Genomic DNA, 18,090 nt, shown 5'->3' with positions numbered 1-18,090 from the left:
GAGGAATATAATCAATGACACATAACATAATAATATTCGGGGAAAGCCATAACTCAAAACCCCACTATCTTTTTTGTATTAATCCAGAAAATCAAGATGAAATTACAATGATTGTTTTCTCAAGAAAAATCCCAGCACTCAACAAATTCAATCTCCAACTCATAAGCAAGCTCAAGGCCAAGGCTTAGCCTCTTCACAAGCTCTCCAAGTCTCTATTCCAATGCGTAATTCCCATGAAGGATAGCTTGTATTTAAAGGGAAATAAAGCCTCTAAAAACTATGAAATCCCTCAAGGAGTAGTTCTTGAATGTATGCACTATCAGTTCAACTCAGAAAAACCTAGAACAAATAGTACACTATCCATGCACTCTAGTCTAAGCTGGGCCTTTCTTAGAATCGACATGCATGAGTTTTTGATGAGTAAATATTCAGTTAACTAGAGTATCACTGGCGGAGTACATTAGTGTCACCATTGACTGTTATCTCACTATTAGTTCTCTCAATCAGTTTGAGAACTAATTTAACTGAATTGACTCATGAAACTGAGTATTCTATTTTACAACTCACAATTAACTCACACTGGACTCCTACAAAGTAGAGAGAACATACACATGACGACAGAAAGACTTCCAACTCAAATTTCCTAATTTAAGTAAGTTTAATAAACTTAATTAACTAATTTTAAGTTGCTATGAGAATAGAATTCAAATTTAATTCACAGTTTAATTCAAGGACAAATTAAACTGGAATTTTTTGTTGCCATTTATCAACACTCCCTCTCAACAAGAAAGGGATTATCAACTACCCCGATCTTGTCTCTATGAAACTCAAATTTACATCTTGACAATGCCTTTGTCAAGATGTCAGCATCTTGCTCCTCCGTGGGAATGCAATCTAACAACATGATCCGCCTCAATACAAATTCTCTGAGATGATGATATCGGATATCAATATGCTTGGACCGATCATGAAAGGCTGGATTTTCATAGAGTTTGATACAACTCTGATTATCACAATAAATCACTGTCAGATCTATCTGCTGACCAAACAAACCAACCAATATCTTCCTCATCTAGATAGCCTCACATGCTGCCTGACTTGCATCCATGTACTCTACCTTTTCCGAACTGAGTGCCACCGATCTATGCTTCTTGTTATACCAAGAAAATGTCGTTGATCCAATACTAAAGATCCCTCCTGATGTGCTCATCTTGTCGGATGGACTCCCTGCCCAATCTGCATCGGTGAAGACTTGAAGCTTCACTCCCTCTGTCCATCTATACCATAATGAAAAAAATTCAAACCCCACTCCAGCTATCAGTTTTCCTTATCACTCCATGCATTTAGTTTTAAATCCAAGCATGATAAAAAATTCTAAAATCTAGAAATGACAATATTTTCTGAAAACACAAATTTAGAGATTTCACAACTACTGAAATTGCAGAAATAAAACACAACAAAATTATGACAACCACACATAGAAAATAACACAGTGATTTTTGGTCAATGTGACCCTAGAAAAACCCCTACAAATCTTGGGGAAAACCAGTTTGAGAGCTCTTATTTATTTCTGAAATGATTTTACAAAGAAACTGAAATACATAGTAAAAGTTCCAGCAACCACAAATTACAACTTATCTTGATTTTTGTGCTTGAACTCCTCCTCAAAATTCGTGCCAATCAACAAACAGCCAAAACAATTTTTTTCCAGCAATAAAACAACATTTAATGCTATATGGTCTGCCTCAAAGAATGTGCCCAGAACTTTTTCTATGGACCGTACGGATTTCAGCAGTATGGCTGCCACAAAATTTGTGCCCAATTCTGCTTCAAAATTCATGCCCTTCCTGCTGTCCCTCTTCCTCGATTTCTTTGTTGTCCCTATTCCTCAATTTTTGTGCCTTTATCCTGCTATACAATTTTTCCTTGGGATGTGTGCCAGTAAATGCCGCTAGCCAGATTTTTTGAAATGTCTTCTTGATGCTCTCCACTTCCTCACTGCTAAGAAAATTTTTGCTTTCTCTCTCTTCTCTTTCTCTGAAATACTCATGAAATAATGAATTGATATTTTCCTCTTCTCTTCTCCTTTTATTCTCTAAATGACCTTTCGGGTTACCTTAAGATCTAATGGATGAGATTCATTTATATCTAGCCATGAGAATGAATCTGCATTTAATTCTCACTTTCTATTTTTTAATTCACCCACTTAAATAAAGACCCATTTAGCCTTTTATTTCCATAGTCACTTTTTCACTTTCTAATTCTTCATTGAATTTAATAAAGTTATCTTTAAATTAGAATGTAACTTTACCATTTATAAAGTCACTTTTAAATTAGAATGTAACTTTACCACTTATAAAGTCACTTTTAAATTAAATTGACTTTACCACTTATAAAGTCACTTTAGGAGAAAAGTAAAAAATAAATTTGGACACTTTTCCCTAGGCCAAAGATCAAAGCCTTAGGGAACCACTTGTCCTCTGGTACCCAAATTTTAACACTCCCTCCTACTAAGGAAAGTGTTCCTTACCACTCCCATCTTGTCTATGAAGTAGACATGCTTGCCCCGCGGTAAGGCTTTGGTGAAAATGTCTGCTACCTGCTCATTTGTGGAAATGTACTAAAGCTTGACAACTCCCTTTTGGACATAGTCTCTAATGAAGTGATACTTGATCTCAATATGCTTTGACCTGTCATGAAAAACATGATTCTCCGTGAGTTTTATGCAACTCTGATTATCACAATAAATTACTGAAGGTCTCAATGCCTGACCAAATAGACCAAACAACATCTTGCGAAGCCATATGGATTCACAACTAGCCAAACTAGAAGCCATATACTCTGCCTTAGTTGAGCTCAATGCAACTGACTGTTGTTTCTAGTTGATCCATGACACAACTACCGAACCAACCCAAAAAAACACCCAGAAGTACTCTCTATCTGTGTACCCTTCCAGTCTCACTCCATCACCTTGTCTATAATCTGGACCAAAATCCACGGTCCCAAGCAAGCAATAAAGAATGTGTTTTGCAGCCACCAAGTACACTCTCCTGGGCTCACACATGAACTAACTCATAGTATTAATTGCAAAACATATATCTGGTCGAGTGTTGACCAAATACATCAAACAACCAATCAACTATCTGTATAGAGTAGGATCCACCAACTTGGAATCAGAAGCGTGAAGTTTCTTCCATTTAGTGATCATAGGTGTAGACACAGGTTTGCAGTCCTCAATGTGAAATCTGATAAGAATATCCACAATGTACTTCCCTTATCCCAGGAAGAAATGCCCCTCCTCTTGCCACACCTCCAATCCTAGAAAATAATGCCTCAAGCCGATATCCTTCATCTCAAACTATGAAGCAACATCTCTCTTGGAGCCCTCAATGAGTCTCTCTGCACTAGTGATGATCAAGTCATCAACATACAACACCAGAATGAGAGGCTCCTCACCCACTACAATGAAGTATAGGTTTAGATCAGCCTCACTCTTTATGAAACCCAACTACTGCAAGTATGTATCAATCCTCGAGTACCAAGCTCTGGGAGCTTGCTTTAGGCCATAAAGTTCCTTTTTCAATCTGCATACATGGGAATCCTTCCCATGCACCTCAAAGCCCTACGAATGCTAAATATAAACCTCCTCCTGAATGAAGCCATTGAGAAATGCGGTCTTCACATCCATCTGGTGGATCTTCCAACCCATCTCTGCTGCAATCGATATAATGGAGTGAATAGATGTATACCGAGCTATGAGAGCAAAGGTCTCCTCATAGTCAACTCCCTCTACCTGTGAGAACCCTCTTGCTAGAAATTGAGCCTTGAACTTCTCGATGTTGCCATCTGGAGCATGATTTATCTTGTAGAGCCATATGGAAGTAACAATTGATTTACCTTCAAGCCTCGACACTACCTCCTAAACATCGTTCTTCATGATAGAAGAATACTCCTCCATCATGGCCTCTCTCCAGACCTGCTAGCTAGCTGCCTCCTCATAACTAGAAGGCTTGGAGTAAACAATGCTTGTTACCAATGCCATGTAACTATAGAACTGCTTGGGTAGTTTACTCTCTCTAACTTGTATCTTTGGCCTAGCAACTGATGTGGCCTCCTGCAAGGTATCTTGAAGCCACTTAAGCTTCCTCTTCCCTAAGCATACTTCTCCCATTGGAGTGAAAGAATCATCATCATCGTTAGAAGCCTGAACTCTTGAAGGCCTGCCAACTAACCTCATGCCTGAATCTGTGCCTGTAGATGCTGAAGTACCGTGTGAATTTTCCATTAGTGGACTAACCTATGAACTTCTTTTTGGACTGCCCCGCATGCTGCCCAAAGAACCACCCACCTGACTCTGAAAGCCTTTGCTCACTGATGGACCTGACACTGTAATCGATGTACCTCCTAATCCCTGACCACTGGATCCCTGTGACTGACGCAACTGCTCCTGAGGGTCTGGTGACTCTGGATACTCTAACTCCCGTGACCTCCTGAAAGCTCTCTCCTCCTCAAACTTCACATCCCACCTGACAACCACTTTCCTCTGCGCAGGAATATAAATTTGATAAGCTTTCGAGGTCTCACTATAACCCACAAAGATTCCCTTGTCTACAGTGGGCTCTAGCTTAGTCTTATTCTCCTTGGGGACATAGGAATATGTAAGGCACCCAAAGATACGAAAGTGCCCAACATCAGGCTTCTTCCCAAAAAAAGCCTCCTCTAGAGTCACATTCCCCAAGGCATGATGTGGACTCCTGTTCTATAAGTACACAGTAGTGTTGCAGGCCTCTTCCCACAAAAATAAAGGTAACCCCTGATCATGAGGCATGGCTTTGGCAACCCCCGCAATGCATCTATTCTTCCTCTCTACAACCCCATTCTGCTGGGGGTAGTAAGGAACTGTGAACTCCCTCCTAATGCCCACCTCAACACAAAAATCAACAAACTCATGAAGGGTATACTCCCCTCCATTGTCTGACCTAAGGACCTTGATCTTCTTACCTGTCTGGGTCTCCACAAGAGCTTTGAACTCTTGAAACTGCGTGAAGACTTCACTCTTGGTCTTCAAGAAATAAATCCAGGTTTGCCTGGAGTGGTCATCAATGAATAAAACATAGTACTCATAGCCACTCAAGGGTACATGAGACATCCAACCACTCACATCGGTATGAATCAATTCGAGGATCCTGGTTGCTCTATTGTCACTGCTGGGAAAAGGGGATCTAGAAAACTTTCCCATATCACATCCTCTGCATACATCAAGGTGATTAGAACTAAAATTTGGCACACCAGTGGTGATCTCCCACAATGTAATAAAGGCCCCATGATACATGTTCCCCATCATGCGGTGCCAAATCTCACACAACTCTAAACTGCTAGATCTGTTGTCGGTCCTGTCTCGGGTCCTACTACTTAATGCCATCAAGGGATGGAATGAGAACTTGTACACCTTGGCATGGCACATACCAATCTCTCTAGCTAAAGAAGTTGGAGTTCCCCTAGGATATATAAGCACCTACCCTCTCCTAAACAACACATCATATCCTCTGTCCTCAAGTGCTGAGACGGATATCAAGTTCTTCTTCATTCTAGGCACATATAGAACATCTGACACTTTCAAGGGAGGTTTGGGTCCCTTATCAAATGTCAATGTCCCCACACCAACTACTCTAACAATTTTGTCATCACCAAGTACTACCTCCATATCAGTATCACCCTCTGAAAGCTCTGAGAAGTACTCTCTGACTCTTGTCATGTGGCGGGAAGTGCCACTGTCAACATACCAAATGCTAGAAGATGCTCTATTAGTAGTGGGAAATGCACACCCTCTAAAACTGTATGGTAGGTGATGCTGCACTAGTGGCCTCACAAGCTATGAACCCAAACTCTGGATCAAAGATCTTTGAGAAGCTCTCTATCTCTGCAAAAGTTGCCATGGGTTTGTCTCTCCCTTTCTTGTTCTTCTTCTCTGGACACACAATAGTATAGTGTCCCAAATTTTGACAATTCCAACATTTGACTTTGGAATAGTCCTTCTCCTTGTTCTACTGATTGCCTTTACCTTTGCCTTTGCCTCCACTGTTGGAAGCTTGCTTCTTTGCTCTGCCCTTCTTGCCTCTTGCTAACAATGCCAGATTGTCATCCTCCTCCACCTGTTTGGTTCCCCTAAGATGGTTCTTTCTGATCTCATTCTGAATGCAATCATCCCACAACCTCTCCCAATCGGGAAGCTTTTCCCGTTCAACAATGCCATCCATAAAATTCTCCCAAGTCTTGGGAAGACCATTCAAAGAAATCCTCACCAACTTAGTGGGTGAAATTATCTCACCTACGGCTGCCAACTCATCTCTCATTAAAGTGATCTTTGTGAGATATGTTGTAGCACTGTCAGTCTTGGCCATTTTAATGGCGTTCAATTTCTCCTTTAGGACCATTTTTCTATTTTCATTTGAGCTCTGGTAAAGACTGGTCAAGGTTTTCCACATCTCATGTGCATAAGTCTTTCTTCTCACATGAGGAATGACATGGTATTTGATTCCTTCCAGAACCAAACTTTTTGCCTGAGAATTCTTTTTGTTAAACTCTACCAACTATACAGGGTCAACATGTACTACTATTGGGTTTTGTGTGGTATTTACCATAATGCCCTAGACTTCTGCTTCCTCAAAGATGCTTTGGATTCTCTCCTTCCATGCACTGTAGTTTTTCTATCCATCCAACTTGTCTTCAACTCTCAAGTCCAAAGACATGTTTCACTATCCTACCAAACTGAAAATTTCAAATCTGTGGTAAAGTTTTCCATTTTCTATGTAAAAATCAGCTTGCTGTAATTTTCACTTTGCTGTCCCAAACTACACTTTTCAGCTAACCAAGCTTTGATACCATGAAGAAAATTCAACCCTCACGCCGGTTATCAGTTTTCCTTATCACTCCATGCATTTAGTTTTAAATCCAAGCATGATAAAAAGTTCTAAAATATGGAAATGATAATATTTTCTGAAAACAAAAATTTAGAGATTTCACAACTACTGAAATTGTAGAAATAAAACACAACAAAATTATGACAGCCACACATAGGAAATAACACAATGATTTTTGGTCAATGTGACACTGGAAAAACCCCTACAACTCTTGGGGAAAACTAGTTTGAGAGCTCTTCTTTATTTCTAAAATTCTTTTACAGAGAAAATGAAATATATAGTAAAAATTCCAGCAACCACAAATTATAACTTATCTCTATTTTCGTGCTTGAACTTGTTATGAAACCAGCTCAAGAAAATATAGAAAAGATAGATCAACGCCTTAGAATTCAGCCTCTTCGAGGGGGCAACCTCCTTTACATTACATAAATGAACAATTCTTGGATGATACAAATGAAAAGACCTCCTTTCTATATATAGGAGTCTAAGGGGTCATAACATAATCAGAGCCGACATAACAATAATAATGTAAGGGCACAATAATAACTATAGTGGGCTTCTATGGGGAACATTAGTAACAATATGGGCACTACATGGGTACATCAATATAATAAGTGGGTTGTACTAATAACAATAAGGGGTTACACTAGTAGTATAGGGGCGTAACATGCCCCTCTCCTTCAAAAAGCGTTGTCCTCAACGCTTGAGTATTTCTTGATGCTTCTGTATAAAATTCTTGTCCTCCCATGTGGAATCTTCAGCAGGTAAGTTCTTCCACTTGATGAGATACTCTGAAATTGATCGATTTCGTAGCTGTCGGGTTCTTGTTTCTGTGACTGCTCCAGGTTCCAATATGATTTTTCCTTCCTTTTCAATATCTGGCAATATTGTTTGAATTGGGATCTTTTGCAACTTTTGAATAAGTGTCCATACTTCTTTGTCCTTCTTCCATTCATCCCTTGCTTTGTTTATCCAATCTGGTTGGATAATAGAAATAGCACAAAACAATGCTTCCACATCCTCATCCTTGAAGAGTCTTCCTATTCAGTAAGGTCGCCATTTTTTAAGTGCATGTAGTATTGCAAACATTTCCTTCTCATAAATAGCTTGCTTTATATGTAGTAGTAAAAATACCCAGTCACCTACATCAAATTTTTTTTCACTATGATGTTGATCTACCTGTTGTGTCATTTGATTTTGCACCGAAGTGGTGTTATCCTTTAAAAGTTGGAGAACTTGTTGTTGATGCTCGATGTGATCTTTCACTGCTTGAACCTTTTTCTTCTTGATATTTCCTTCTATCTTTAGAGTTTGAGGAGTAGTAATTTCTTCCAATCCTTTACAAGATATGGTCAGATTCATTTCTTGACGCTCGATGTGATCTTTCACTTCTTGAACATTTTTCTTCTTGATATGTCCTTCTATCTTGATAGTTTGAGGAGTGGTAATTCCGACCAGTGAATTACAAGATATGGCTGGATTCATTTCTTCTTTCTTGATGTGATCTTTCACTTCTTTCACCTTTTTCTTCTTGATATGTCCTTCTACCTTGAGAGTTTGAGGAGTGGTCATTCTTGCCAATAGTTTACAAGATATGTTCCGATTCATTTCTTCTTTCTCTGGGGTCGGGTCCTGGCATATATCCTCTTCTTTTGATGTTTCTTGATCCTTTTCTTCCTCCTCTTCATACTCTATGTAAAATAATTTCTTCTCAGCACACTTATGACCTTTAGTGCATTTGCTGTCACAATTGTAACAAAGTCCTTTTTCTCTTTCTTCTTCCAATTGTTGTGGTGTAACCCTTGTAGGTTGTGGAAGGCTAGGAGAAACCACACGTCCATCTTTAAAGTTGTGAGGGTTATACTTCCTTGTTGCCATAATTTTACTTTCAAATATGTCACAAAGCCCTTTTACTCTTTCCAATTGTTGTGGTGTTGCTCTAAAGAAGGTGTTGCTCTTTGTATCCTCATAATGTGCTATCATTTCCTCCGTGAGAATTGACCACGTAACAAGTTGTTTACGAGAACAAAGCCCTTTATACCATAAAAATTGATCCGGTTCTAAATATGAAGATGCAATACATACCTTTTGTAATAGTGGTACACCATGTAGATCAAAATTTTTCTCCATCTGAAGTATCCAATTTACCGGATCCTTGCCATCAAACTTCCTCATCTCGCTTTTTCTTTATTTTAGGACCTCGATCTTGAAATGACTGTAACTCTGTACTTGCGGATATTTAACTTCTAAAATTGCTACCTGTAGTAGCCCTCTGTGTCCTCTTTCTAATGCCACCAGTCTGATCCAAATTGAATTCTCCAAAAAAGCGTTATGCACAATATCCCAAGATGCCCTGATTATAGACCTTTTCAGAAGAGTGAACTTGTATGAAGTGCCACGTGTCAATTTTTCGACCTTTGGCTCTGAAAAATTCTTACAAGAAACTACTGTCTGTCCAATTTCTGTACCTTCTTACGCAATTTCAATCTGATCCTTAGAGAGAAAGTTATGACGATTTTCCCCAGGTCACCTGCTTTGAATGCAATTCAGGAGTCTGCAAAAAGACCAAATTTCTCAGATCATATCTCCAAAAATATCGTGCAAAAATCTCTGAAATTCGGACCCAAGGTTCAGTGCAATCTTTTCTCAAATGGGTTTTTTTTTGCGACTTCTAAAACATCACAGAAAAAAAGTTATAGCAAAAATGCCACGATGACCTATTTGGAGCAGCGAAACCCTAGAATCCAAAGCTCTGATACCAAATGTTATGAAACCAGCTCAAGAAAAGATAGAAAAGATAGATCAACGCCTTAGAATTCAGCCTCTTCGAGGGGACAACCTCCTTTACATTACATAAATGAACAATTCTTGGATGATACAAATGAAAAGACCTCCTTTCTATATATAGGAGTCTAAGGGGTCATAACATAATCAGAGCCGACATAACAATAATAATGTAAGGGCACAATAATAACAATAGTGGGCTTCTATGGGGAACATTAGTAACAATATGGGCACTACATGGGTACATCAATATAATAAGTGGGTTGTACTAATAACAATAAGGGGTTACACTAGTAGTATAGGGGCCTAACAGAACTCCTCCTCGAAAATCGTGCCAATCAGCAAACAACCAAAATAGAAATTTTCCCAGAAATAAAACAACATTAAATGTTGTACTATCTTCCTCGAAAAGCATGGATAGAATTTTCTGTATGGACCGTATGGATTTCAGCAGTACGGTTGCCTTGAAATTTGTGCCCAAATATGCCTCAAAATTTGTACCCTTGCTACTGTCCCTCTTCCTCGATTTCTGTGCCTTTCTCCTGCTGTACAGTTTTTCCTTGGGATGCATGTCAATAAATGTTGTTGTCGAGAGTTGCTAAAATGTCTTCTTGCTGCTCTCCTTCACTTCCTCACTTAGAAATTTTCTCCTTGCTCTCTCTTTTCTTTCTCTCAAATGCTCATGAAAGAATGAATTGATATTTTCCTCTTCTCTTCTCCTTTTATTCTCTAAATGACCTTTTTGGGTACCCTAAGATCTAATGGCTAACATTCATTTAGATCTAGGTATGAGAATAAATGTGCATTTAATTCTCACTTTCTATTTTTTCACTCACCCACTTAAATAAAGACCAACTTAGCCTTTTATTTCCATAGTCACTTTTTCACTTTCTAATTCTTCATTGACTTTAATAAAGTCACCTTTAAATTAGAATGTAACTTTACCACTTATAAAGTCACTTTTAAATTAGAATGTAACTTTACCACTTATAAAGTAACTTTTAAATTAAATTGACTTTACCACTTATAAAGTAACTTTTAAATTAAATTGACTTTACCACTTATAAAGTCACTTTAGGAGAAAAGTAAAAAATAAATTTGGACACTTTTCCCTAGGCCAAAGATCAAAGCCTTAGGGAACCACTTGTCCTCTGGTACACAAATTTTAACACAAAACCCAAACTGTATAGTGCCTCTGAGGTATCTCAATACATGCTTTGCTGCCTTCCAATACATCTTGGTAGGCCTAACCATTGCTTGACTAAGCTGGTTAACTATATATCACATTTTTAGTCATGTGTTCACCAAGTACATGAGTGAACCGACAAGATGCCTATGAATAATAGCTTCCACTGCTTCCCCTGAAGTAGCATCCTCCTTCCTCTAGTTACTAGCTAGAGGAGTCCCCATGGATTTATTGCTCTCTATGTAAAATATCTGGAGTATCTCGTTGGCATACTTTCCCAGACATAGAAAAACTCCCCATCTCCTTGCCATACCTCCATGCCAAGAAAGTAATGCATGAGCCCCATGCCCTTCATCTCAAACTCTCTTGCAGGGTCCTCCTTACAGATTTGATGAGATTCTTATCACCTGTCAGTATGAGATCATCTACCTAAAGTACAAAGATCAACAACTTACCTTCCACCACTATGTGATACAAGTTCGCATTCGCTTCACTCTTCGTGAAGCCCAACCCAGTGAAGTAGTTATCTATCCTGGTGTACCAAGCATGGGGTGCTTGCCACAACCCATACAACGCTCTCTTGAGTTGGAACACATGTGACTCATGATCCAAGGTTTCAAAACCTTCGGGCTACTCTATGTACACCTCTTCCTCAATCATGCCATTGAGGAAGGTAGTCTTCACATCCATTTGATGGATCTTCCAACCCATCTGTGCTGATAGTGCCAAAATAGATCTGATTGACGATCATCTTGCAATAAAAGCAAAGGTCTCATCATAGTTAATCCCCTCTACTTGTGAAAAGACAGGCCACAAATCTGGCCTTATGCTTCTCCACACTACCATCTGCAGCTTACTTTAAACCTTGTAAAGCTAACAAGAGCTCACAACTGAATTGTCCTCCGGTTTGGGGATCACATCCCAAACACTATTTCGAACTATGGAGTCATACTCCTCCACCAGCGCATCAACCCAAGCCCGCAGCTGCATTGCTTCCTAAAAGGAAGATGGCTCCGTCACAACGCATGCACCGATAAGTGCCATGTATCCAGTGTACCACTTTGGTGACCTTCTCTATCTACGCTAAGAAGAGGGTGCTCCCACATTCTCCCATGCATCATCCAACAATCCGTTAACCTCTCTAGTGCACTTTCTTCCCTCTCTAGAAGACTCTACCGAAGTGGATGTCTCCACTATATGAACCTCTACATGAGGCTGCTCCACATCAATCTGAGGGCCCTCAACCTTAGGAGCTAAAAACTCCTCATCACCTATATCTCAAGCTCCCTCTCAAGGGATACTCGCATGGCCTTCTCATCATCAAACCTAATATCCCTATGAACCATTGTCATCCGACTGGTCGACATGTACACTTGATAGTTGTGGGGTGTATCAGTGTACCCCACAAAGATCCCCAACTCTGCTGCTGGCTCAAGCTTCCTTCGTGCATCCTTGGTCACATGGAAATAAACCGATGACCCAAAAATCCTGAAGTGGACAACATCTGGCTTCTTGTTATGAAACCAGCTCAAGAAAAGATAGAAAAGATAGATCAACGCCTTAGAATTCAGCCTCTTCGAGGGGGCAACCTCCTTTACATTACATAAATGAACAATTCTTGGATGATACAAATGACAAAACCTCCTTTCTATATATAGGAGTCTAAGGAGTCACAATATAATCCAGCCGACCTAACAATAATAATATAAAGCCACAAAAATAACAATAGAGGGATTCTATGGGGCACATAAATAACAACATGGGGGTAATAGGGGCACAACAATATAAATAAGGGGTATAAGTACAATAGTAATGGGGTAATCACTAGTATTATAGGGACCCAACATGCCCCTCTCCTTCAAAAAAGTGTTGTCCTCAACGCTTGAGTAGTTCTAGATACTTCTGCATAAAATTCTCATCCTCCCATGTGGAATCTTCAGCGGATAAGTTCTTCCACTTGATAAGATACTCTGAAATTGATCGATTTCGTAGCTGTCGAGTTCTTGTTTCTGTGACTGCTTCCGGTTCCAATATAATTTTTCCTTCCTCGTCAAGTTCTGGCAATATTGTTTGAACTGGGAGCTTGTCGCCTATAACCTTCTTTAAACATGAAACATGGAAAACTGGGTGCAATCGAGAAGCTGCAGGAAGCTCCAATTTGTATGCCATAGTACCAATCTTTTGCAACACCTTGTACAGACCATAATACTTTGGTGATAATTTATTATCCTTCTTAGCTTGCTTTAGGGACATTTGCTTATATGGTTGTAGCCGTAGGAATACCCAATCACCTACATCAAAACTTCTTTCACTGCGATGTTGATCTGCCTGTTGTTTCATTCTATTTTGTGCCAACACGAGGTTATCCTTTAAGAGTTGGAGGACTTGTTGTTGATGTTCGATGTGATGTTCCACTGCCTGAACCTTAGAATTTTCTCTTAAATATGATGTGATGGATGGTGGTTGATACCCATAAAGTGCCATAAATGGGGTCATTTTTGTTGTTGTATGGAAGGAAGTGTTATACCACCATTCAGCCAGAGGCAACCATTTGACCCATTGTGTCTGTTTATCAGATACAAAGCAACGAAGATATCCTTCCAAACATTTGTTTACTATCTCAGTTTGCCCATCAGATTGAGGATGATAAGATGAGCTATGAGCTAACTGAGTACCAAGACAAGAAAATAATTCTGTCCAAAAATTTCCAGTGAAAATGGGATCTCTGTCACTTACAATAATCTTTGGGTTTCCATGTAGCTTTTGAATTGTTTCCATAAATGCAGTAGAAACTGTACTGGCTTTAAATGGATGTGATAATGCACAAAAGTGTGCATACTTGGTAAGTCTGTCAACTACCACCATGATGACACTCTTTCCCTCAGACTTGGGTAAACCTGTGATAAAATCCATTGAAACCTCCTCCCAACGTTGGCTTGGAATGGATAAAGGTTGTAATAGACCCGGTGTCTTAATTGTTTCAACTTTATTTTGTTGGCAAACCAAACATTCCACCACAAACTTTTGAATATATGATTTAAGGCCATCCCAAAAAAATTCCTTCTTAACCCTGTGGTAAGTTTTTAAAAATCCTGAGTGCCCTCCTAAGGGAGAAGTGTGCAATTCCATAAGAATCTTTTGTTTTAGCTGGGAATTCTTACAGAGGTATAAGCGATCTTTGTACCATAATGAATCATTTTGCCAGCTAAATGTATCAGACGTACTGGAATCTTGTTGTAGCTTTCGAATAAGTGCCCACACTTCTTCATCATTCTTCCATTCCTCCCTTGCTTCGTTTATCCAATCTGGTTGGATAATAGAAATGGCACACAACAATGCTTCCACATCCTCATCCTTTCTTGAGAGTGCATCTGCCACCACATTTTGCTTCCCTTTTTTGTAGATGATTTCAAAGTCATAACCCACATCTTTGTGACCCACTTTTGTTGCTCTTCAGAGGATAATCTTTGTTCTAAAAAGTATTTAAGGCTATCATGATCCATTTTTACCTTGAAGTGTCTTCCCATTAGGTAGGGTCGCCATTTCTTAAGTGCATGGAGTATTGCCAACATTTCCTTCTCATAAATAGCTTTTCTTAAAAACTTTCCCTTGATTGGACGACTTTCAAAAGCAATGGGTCTTTCATCTTGCATTAGAACAACACCAATTCCATTTCCTGAAGCATCACATTCCACAATAAAGGTTTTTGTGAAGTCCGGTGTAGCTAAGACCGGTGCTTGGCACATTGCCTCTTTAAGATGTTCAAAGGCCTTTGTTGCTTCCGGAGTCCATGAAAATGCATCTTTCTTCAATAATGTTGTTAGAGGTGCTGCTATTCTCCCATAATTCTTAACAAACTTGCGATAATACCCTGTCAACCCAAGAAATCCTCGCAGATGCTTTATGGATGTGGGGATTTTCCATTCCTTAATGGCTTTAATTTTGCTAGGGTCTACCTTAACTCCTTCATGAGATACAATATGACCCAAATATTCCACCTCCTTGACTCCAAAGAAACATTTGGATCTTTTTGCATATAATTGTTTCTCCTCCAATAGTTGTAGCACCCTGTCAACATGTTCAACATGATCCTTCCAAGACTTGCTGTAGATTAGTATATCATCAAAAAATACTAACACAAATTTTCTAAGGAATGGTTTGAAAATTGAATTCATCAAACCTTGAAATGTTGAAGGTGCATTGGTAAGGCCAAAAGGCATGACCAAAAATTCATAATGACCCTCATGAGTTCTAAATTCCGTTTTCGGAATGTCTTCAATCTTCATTCTGATTTGATGATATCCCGAACGAAGATCCAACTTGGTGAAGTAAATTGATCCATGCAATTCATCCAGTAATTCATCAATGACAGGAATGGGGAACTTATCTTTAATAGTGAGCTTGTTGAGCTCCCTATAATCTGGACACATGCGCCATGATCCATCCTTCTTGTGCACCAATACTACTGGAGCAGAGAAAGAACTTTGACTTGGTTGAATTATACCAGCCTCTAGCATTTCTGCAACCATACGTTCAATTTCACTTTTTTGGACATAGGGATATCTGTACGGCCTGATTTTTGGAGGAACACTTCCTGGAATCAGATGAATAGCATGATCATGATCACGCATAGGTGGGAGACCTTTGGGAGTCTCAAATACCTTGGAATGATTGTCCAGGACTTTTTGGAGATCTGGAGAAATAGATGATTCCGATGTGGAAACATCTAGCGAACATAATTGTGCAATTACACCTCTTTGCTCCTTTTTTAGAAGCTTTGTCATACCATTAGAGCTGATTATCTTTCCTGGTTTCCCTGCAATACCCCTTAATTCAACTTCCTTTCCTTCCGTAGAAAATTTGATGAAAAGTTCTTGAAAATTAAAAGCTATTGTACCCAAGGATTGTAGCCATTGGACTCCTAGTACAACATCAACACCTCCCATTGGAATGGAAAGCATTGGGCTAGTCAATACATATTCTCCCATGGATAGCTTGATATTATGGCACTTTCCAGAGCAATTTATTGTTCCTCCATTTGCAATCATCACTTGACACTCTGGTGCTGGATATAGGAAGCAATTCAATTCTTTTGCTACCCTACAATGAATAAAATTGTGGGTGCTTCCTGAATCAATCAACACTATTACCTTTTTCTTCTTGATTTGTCCTTCTATCTTGATGGTTTGAGGAGTGGTAATTCCCGCCAATGCATTACAAGATATGGTCGGATTTATTTTTTCTTCATCTAGGCTTTGTTCCTGGAGTATATCTTCTTCTTTTGACCTTTCTTGCTCCTTTTCTTCTTCCTCTTCACAATCTATGTAGAATAATTTCTTCTCAGCACACTTATGACCTTTAGTGTATTTGCTATCACAACTGTAACAAAGCCCTTTTGCTCTTTTTTCTTCCAATTGTTGTGGTGTCAACCTTATAGGTTGTGGAAGACTAGGGGCAAAAACACTTCCGTCTTTATAGTTGTGAGTGGTATGCTTCCTGGTTGCCATAATTTTGCTTTCCATTTTTCTTGCTAACCTGAATGCCTTCTCTAATGAATCAGGTTCCCAAAGGCGAACATCATGTTGGATATTATCCTTTAAAGACCCTATGAACACATCAATCCTATGCTCCTCTGGAATATCTTTTACCCTTATGTTCAATTTTTGGAACTCCTCAATGTGCTCCATTACTGAACCCTTTTGTTTGAGACTTATCAATTGGCTAAAAAAATGTTGCTTTTTGTATCTTCATAATGTGCTATCAATTCTTCCGTAAAAATTGCCCAAGTGATAAATTGTTTACGAGAGCAAAGCCATTGATACCATACAAACTGATTTGGTTCCAAATATACAATTTCCATACGTACCTTTTGTGTGTTTTGCACATTATTGAGATCGAAGAACTGCTCCATCTGTAATATCCATGTGGCGGGATCCTTGCCATCAAAATTCCTCATATCGATTTTTGGAATATGGTGGGTCTTCGATCCAACATTAGAGTCTATGGAATCATGATTAACATTACTTTTGTTCATATCATGAGTTTCCTTTACAACCTTTTCACCATTAGTAAGTATTTCTTGTAGAAAATTTGTCAAATCTGTCTTCAAATCTGCCATGTCTGTCTTCAAATCTGCCATGTCTCTCTTCAAATCTATCTTCAAATCATCCATCTTAGCTTCCATGCACTTTATCTTAGATTCCACACCATTTATCTTAGATTCCACGCCATTTATCTTAGCTTCTGTTAGCTTTTGTGAGCGTGACATTTGTTGCACTTGTTCTTGTAATTTTGATATATCATGTAGCATTTCTTCCTCTTCTTCATGAGTCATGCTAGAGCTTTCAGGTTCCTTACTAGGTGTTTGCATTTCCTTTCCTCGGGGCATCAGTTACTGATAATAATGCTTTACTATGCCCTTTGAATTCCATTAAACCAAGCTGACACAAAAATTTATAAAAAACTACACACCTTTTTTCACTTTATAGAAGCCTGATATTGAATCTGATGTATCTTTGTAATTTCAAATCATCCAGTTCTGAAATTGTGACCTGTAGTAGCCTTCTGTGTCCTCTTTCAAATGCCACAAGTCTGACCCAAATTGGATTCTCCAAGGAAGCGTTATGTGAAATCTCCCGCAGTGACTTGCTTTTAGACTAGTTCAGTAGAGCAAACTTGTACGACGTGCCACGAGTCATTGTTTCAACCTTTGGATCTGAAACACACATACAAGAAACTACAATCCGTTCTCTTTCTGTACCTTCTTACAAAATTTGAATCCAATCCCCAGAGAGAAAGTTATGACGATTTTCCCCAGATCACCTGTTTTGAATGTAATTCAGGAGTCTGCAAAAAGACCAACTTCCTCAGATCATATCTCCGCAAATATCATGCGAAAAGCTCTGAAATTTGGACCCAAGTTTTAGCTTGATTCATTCTCAAATGGGTTTTTTTTTTTACTTCTGAAACGTCACAGAACAAAAGTTATAGCTAAAATTCCACGATGACCTGTTTGGAGTAGCGAAACCTTAGAATCCAAAGCTCTGATACCAAATGTTATGAAACCAGCTCAAGAAAAGATAGAAAAGATAGATCAACACCTTATAATTCAGACTCTTCAAGGGGGCAACCTCCTTTACATTACATAAATGAAAAATTCTTGGATGATACAAATGACAAAACCTCCTTTCTATATATAAG

Source organism: Pinus tabuliformis, chromosome 1_2 (genome assembly GCF_031772625.1).
Source record: "Pinus tabuliformis cultivar Carrire ecotype Pingquan chromosome 1_2, CPIR1, whole genome shotgun sequence".
Taxonomy (NCBI): Eukaryota; Viridiplantae; Streptophyta; class Pinopsida; order Pinales; family Pinaceae; genus Pinus; species Pinus tabuliformis.
This window is presented reverse-complemented; position numbering follows the sequence as displayed.